This window comes from Nycticebus coucang, chromosome 13 (assembly GCF_027406575.1).
Source record: "Nycticebus coucang isolate mNycCou1 chromosome 13, mNycCou1.pri, whole genome shotgun sequence".
Classification (NCBI taxonomy): Eukaryota; Metazoa; Chordata; class Mammalia; order Primates; family Lorisidae; genus Nycticebus; species Nycticebus coucang.
The window spans coordinates 85,789,145-85,795,863 of record NC_069792.1 but is presented as its reverse complement, the minus strand read 5'-3'; the positions used below and the strand labels follow the sequence as shown (position 1 = coordinate 85,795,863).

General features: G+C 43.5%; 1 pseudogene; it reads right to left on the bottom strand.

Annotated features, from left to right (window-relative positions):
* Positions 1–4,453: 4,453 nt before the first annotated feature.
* LOC128563769 (cell growth-regulating nucleolar protein-like) lies at positions 4,454–6,419 on the bottom strand (annotated as a pseudogene).
* Positions 6,420–6,719: the final 300 nt, after the last annotated feature.

Here is a 6,719-nt window from a genome sequence, read left to right as displayed (position 1 = left end):
TTTTCCTCATATATCTAATAACTCATGTGTGTGATGATACTTTGAGGCTTTTTTTGTTTTTTTTTTAGATTTTACAACTAGCATTTGCTATATTTATCACATATCTGATTTTTTTATTTATCATTTTTTTATTAAATCATAGCTGTGTACATTGATATGATCATGGGGCATCATACACTAGTTTCATAGACCGTTTGAAACATTATTATCACAATGGTTAACATAGCCTTCCTGGCATTTTCTTAATTATTGTGCTAAGACATTTACATTCCACATTTACTAAGTTTCGCAGGCTTTTTTAGTTTCCTAACCTTTATCAGACTTATTCTCCAACTCCTACTTAGAAACCATTGATGAATCTTGCTTCATTTTTTAACCGTATAGTTGCCAAATGGTGATTTTGCTCATGTAATCATTCCATGTTTATTAATTGTAAGAAAGAGCTGCTCCTTTATTTATTATCAAGATAGACACATAGGGGTTTGTAGATGGAGACTTGGTGTATTGCTTAGACTGGTCTCGAATGCCTGCAAACCATTCTCCTGCCTTAGCATCCCAAAGTGCTGAGATTACAGCCTCCACGCCTGGGTTCATAGAGTCTTACCTAGAATTTTATTCAATGGGTTATAATCCATTACTGTCCATATTTATCTTGATACTCAAAATTGTCCCAGGTTTGGCCAGTGACAGCCCATTCAGCCTGGTTCCTGTGACTTTTTGACATGCTCCATAATTTTCTTTTGAGCACTTCCTTTTTTTCTGGCACAACAAGATGTTCTAGACTTATCTTGTACTTTCTATGCCTAGGAATCAGCAATTCCTCCAAGGGGACTGGTTGTTTTCAGTGCATAACAACATTTAGCAATCAAAATATGGGCACAAAATAGCTGTTTCATTTTTCTTCCTTTCAGTTGTCTTCTATTTTTAAAAAATAATCAATCATGAATGCCTTTATAATGAGAAAAATTAGTTATTTTTAAATTATTCTTCAAGAGAAGGAAAACAGCCACAAGATAGTGGACTATCAAAAAATCCTTTTGGGAGCCAAAATTAATTAGGCCCATGTAAACAGTTTTCATTGCTGGCTTTGTCAAATGCCAAGGGCAGCAGCTCCAAAGCAGAGGCTGGCCCCAGGAAGTCAGCATGAAGATCTGCCCTCCATCTTCAGAGTGCAGAAGGCACACTGGAGTCTATCCGCTGGGTGAGAGCTGGGCCCAACCTGGAGACATGGAGTGAGGAGAACAAGAATCCAACAGAGAGGAGGCACCACCCAAATCAGCTGCTGACAGGAGCCACCCGACCCCGAAATTTTGGGATTAACCAAGCCAGCCGCCTGGAACATCCACCATCCCCACACACACCCCCTGCCCAATTTTGGGAACCAATCAGAGCTGGAAGAAGGGAGGACTTGTTGCCAAGAGACAGTGAAGGCTCATGTCTGTTCAACTATTTTAATTAATTTTTGACATGCTGCCAACATGAGTGATCCCTGCCTTTTGCCAAGAGGAAGAGGCTGAGACCCTTTCCATCCCCTTCCGAAGGAGCCCTGTGGACTGGTAACAACCACTCGGCCTCTGGCTCAGCTGTGGCCCAACTCTGACCCTGAGCGACTGCTCCACTTTGGGACCATCCTCACTTGGCATCATGGAAGAATCTGTCACAGCAGCAGCTCCCAGGAGCAATGCTCCTTGTCCCTAGGGAAGCCTGCCTTCTCTGTGGGCCTCTACACCCTTCTCTGGGTCCTTCAAGAAAGGGTGTGAAGCTTGGACACCTTCACTTTTTTTCCTGATATAAAACTGTGAGCTCTTCTGCTAAGGCCTGCATCCCATCCCTGGAAGCCCTGCCTGTGGGCTTCCCCAGCCATCATTCGTGTAGTCTCAGGGCCAACCACAGTGTCTGACAGTGGAGTAGATAAATAGATGAGTTGAGGCTGCATAGTTGAGGCTGTCTGAGGCCAGCAGAAACAGGACACTGGGGTTCAGCACTTCATTCTGAGCCAAAGCTGAGAGAGGCTGACCTCCCAGTCTACTCCACTGTCCTCCCTCTCCTGCTGTCACTAGCCCTTCATCCTGGTTTGGTTTTGCTCCACAATCTTTACCACGGCCTCTATCTCCCCAGCCTCGCCCTGTCCTCTGAGCTGCTCCATGATAGCACAGAGGAAGCCGCCTCCCGGCTCACAGCTCTCCCCCAGCCCAGCATGGCCTAGGGCATGCAGCAGGCACTCTGTAGCTTCTTCCTGAGTGATGAATGAATGACTAAGTGAATCAATGAATCCTTGTTCCATGTAAAGGCTGATGTTCTACCCTCCAGGCCTTGCTTTAGCTCATCTTACAACTGGCATATTAAACTCAAGCCGCACCCCTTCTTTAGGTGTCTCCTGGGATGGTAACAACTTCTAGATCTTTCTTTCTCATTGCCCAGATTCTTTGGTTGTCCTCCTTGCTTCATCTTTCGTGCAAACATTGAGTGCCTACTAGGGACTGCACTTTGTCCTGGACAGTAGAAATCCAGACAGGACTTGGGCATGGGTCCTGAAGAGATCACTGACAGATGAACATCAGGAAGAAAGCGAGAGATAGGTGGACAGGAGCGAACTGGCTTCCTCATGATGAACCCTGTCTGCCTTGACTTGGGGCCAGGCACCTAAGTTTTATGAAACTGCTTAGAAATTGGTTAAATGCTAAGCACTATTCATACAGTAGCATTAAGCATCATGATTTCTAGCTCAGGATGTTCTATTGGGTGTGGAAGAACATGGTTATTTGAAATTCTTGCAGTAAAGATATGAAAGCTGTTCTAGGTAAAAGGCTGACAAATCTCTGTCACCACCTCAGAAACACATGGAGAGAAATGTGTGGGGCCCTCTTCTTCATGAGAATACGGAGGAAAAATACTTCTCTGGGGGTGGAGGAGAAGGCTGGTGTTTCACAGGAACAGGACATTTTGATCCATTATATATTTTTTTCTTAACTTTATACTGTTTATAAAATTAATATGTGCTAAATCTGGAAAAATATATACAGAAGGGCGATCTCGCCAAATCCTCCTCATACAAGATAATTATTAATATTTGGGGAAATATTCTCTTTTACTCTTTGCTAAGCATGAGTTTCATATTTTTACATATTTGAGATCATGTTGTTTGAATCATATTCTCTTGCTTTGTTTACTTAGTATCCCACAATTACTTTCTCAAAGTAATTTAAAAAACACAACTCAAAATAATAGCGTGTATTTTCTTTTTTTTTGTTGCTGCAGTTTGGCTGGGGCTGGGTTCAAACCCACCACCCTCAGTATATGGGGCCAGCGCCCTACTCACTGAGCCACAGACACCGCCCTGTAGTGTGTATTTTCTATCCATGCATGGAAAATGCTTTTGTAATCCTCTGAATGGACACGTTTCAATATCCAAATAGTGGAGTACATCCAGGAAGATGGAGATCTTCAGAAAGAGATTGATGTAAGAAATCAGTGAACCAACCAGGCACAGTGGCTCACACCTATAATCTCAGCACTTTAGGAGGATGAGACGGGGTGGAGGCTTTGGGGGTGAGGGAATTACTTGAGGCCAAGAGTTCAACACCAGCCTGGGCAATATAGGAAGACCCTGTGTCTACAAAAAATTAAAAACTTTAACAAAAATTAGCTGCCAGGCATGGTGGCATGTCCTTGTAGTCCCAGCTACTTGAGAGCTTGAGGCAGGGGGATCCCTTGAGTCCAGGAGTTTGAGATTGCAGTGAGCTATGATCACACCACTGCCCTCCAGCCTGGGCAACAGAACAAGACCCTGTCTGTAACAAGAAAAGAGGGTGGGGAGAGTGGAAAGGGAAAGGGAATGGGAAGGGGAAAGAAAGAAAAAGAATAGACATATTAACTTTCATAATGCTCAATTTGAAAAGAAGGAGACTCAAGTTTTCAGGTATTATGTATATATAATCAAAATTAGTATTTTTAAGAGTTAAACATTGTAATACTTACATTTTTTAACATATACAACCATATCCTTATATTCTACTTAACCTTTCTGCTAAAAGAATTCAGATTTTTAACAATTCTAAATAATTTCATAGTGAACGTCTGTGAGTATAAATTTTTGTCTTAATCTTAGGTAATTTTCTTTGGAGAGATTCCTCTAAGAGGAATTCTTAGTGTTCATCAACTTACCCTCCCCTCTGGGCAGTGTATGTCAGTGTCTCTGTCACCACATCCTCACAAGCACCGAGTACTATCATTTTTAAAAATCATTACTAATTTGGTGCTGATTCATTTCATTATTTTTTTTTGATAAGAATGTATTTTCTTCATAAAAGTTCTCTTGAAAATACATTTTTTCCTCAACTTAAAAATAACAGCTTTGGAAAGCACAGTTTGAGTTGTGATCATTCATTACACATTTTCTAAACAGCACTGAAAGAAATCAATAGAATGGATTTAATTTTTAAAACAGAAATTTTTATTTCAGAAGCTTGACTTTGTCCTTCAGTAACTTAAAGGTGGGGTTCTTGCTGATTTTTGTTAAAGACGACCAGGATTCTCCTCTTCGGGTCAGCGATGTTCCTTCCCCACCGTGTAATACTCAGCTAAAACTCTTTTCCTTAGCTTTTGGATTGCTGTTTCCTCGTCTGGGGCCAGTTTCAGTATTGCTTTAATGTTCCCTTCCAGTTGAATTTGCCTTTTGCAGGAGCCACGTGGCCTTGCGTTTCTCCACCCTCGGACTGTCCTGCAAACCTCATTTCCTTCTTTGAATTTGCTTCAGTTTCTGGGAGCTCCTGCCTCCTTTCCCCTGCACCATTTGTCTCTTCCTGGCCCCCAGCTTCGGGGCCCGCTGCTCCACGTCCCCTGCAGGCTGGCCCTTGAAACTCTTCTTCTTGCTCTTCTTCCCGGCTGAGGCACTGGCCTCAAGGTCAGCTGCAAGGTCAGCCTCCTGCCCCTTCTTGCGTTTCTTAGGCTTTTGATTCTTTGCGTTATCTTGGTGGCTTTCTAATTTTAGGTCTTTCTTTTCTTTTTTCCGATTCTTCCGCCGCTTTTCCTTCCTTTCTCTTTTATTCTTCTTTACCTCTGCTCGCTCTTCCCGGCCATCCCTCATTTTGGAAGGTGGGACCTTGGCGGAGGTCTCTGCCCGTGGATTCGCCATCCGCTTGAGAGCCAGCGGGCCTTTTCCCTTCCTGAGCGGCTCACTGCCGGAAGCTTCCGAAAAGAGAGTCCACACCTGCTCCAGAATGGAGTCATTATGAACTTTCAAACCGCTCTTCACCCAGTTCTGAAACTTTGCCTTTTTCCTGGGAATGTTGTCAAAAGCAGTAATCTGTTCTGCGAGTTCTCTGACTTTGGGGCTGACACTGGGCCTCTTCATTAATTCATTAACTTTCTGAACCCACGCCTGCTGCTTACTATCGCCCTGGTGGGCTTTACCTTCATGGACTTTGCTGCCGTGCGGGTACTTCTGATCCTCGCGTGTGCATTTCAGGTGGGTCTTATAGTCGTCGCCCCAGAAATCTCTACCACAGTCGGTGCAAGAAAAGCATTCGCAGTTTTTGCAAACGGACACATGCTTTTCCGCTTGTATTTTCTTCACTGATTCACCACATGCGTTGCATGTAAAAAATACCATTTTTAGCTAAATGGCTAAATATTCTCTCACCAAGATCGGCTTTAAGTCTAGTCCTCTCTGCATCCGCCAACGGTTTCAACCGCCCAGCCGGGGGCGCGTCGAGTACCCGAGCCCCGCCCCGCGATGCCGTCACGTCCTTCTGAGCTTCCCGCAGAATTCGCTTGGATTCCCTTAATCTGAATTGGTACTTAACCTATTACTAGTGGATCTAATTTTTTAAAATATATATTAGTAGCTATTTTCCCCAGAAAGGAAGGCTCCTTGCAGTCTTTAAGGGAAGAAGGCGGCAGAAACTCTTGAAGGAGGGGGAAGACATTGAGCCACGTTTTCTTTGATGGGTTTTTGTTTGGTTGGTTGGTTTTGTTTTGTCCTTGGAGGTTTCTTCCTTTCACTGCTTGGGAGAAATAGAAGCTAAGAAAAGGCAGCTTGGGGGCCAGGCCAGCAGGAGTTGCATCAGCTCTGAGTTAGCTGAAGCTCATAAAGTTAATCTTCCTAAGAAGCAATCCCAGTTACATCACTACCTGTATACACTATACACTTTCAATAGCTGCTCATCTCCTGCCAAGAGAAAGTCTTCCTCCGTGGAACCCCACCCAGCCTTCTCCAGATTTTCCTCTGGTCTTTTGCATACATCCTAGCTTCTCTTCCATAGACTATTTGCCAGTCTTCAGACACACAACCCAAGTGCAGCTTCTTTCCTTTGCTCAGGGAGTTATTCCCCCCCACTGAAATTCCCTCCCTGCTTAAACCCCATGTCAATCTTACCTTCTTTCGATGTTTCCAAATGCCACCTGTCCTCCCATCATGCTTGTGGTCATTCCCTAAAGTCCAAGTGACTTTTCATTCCTTTGCACCTTCATGTGTATCTAAGGTAAGTGTTAAGGGCCAAAGTTCAACAACTTGGTGTGTTGTATAATGATTAATTTCAGTATCAACTTGACTGGGCTAAGGGATGCCGAGAGAGCTGGTAAAACATTATTTCTCTGTGTCTCTGTGATAATGTTTCTGGACAAAATTAGCATTTGAGTCAGCACACTGAGTTGAGAAGATCCATCTTCCACAACATGGGTGGGTATTATGCAATGTGTTGAGGGTCTGAATGAAGCAA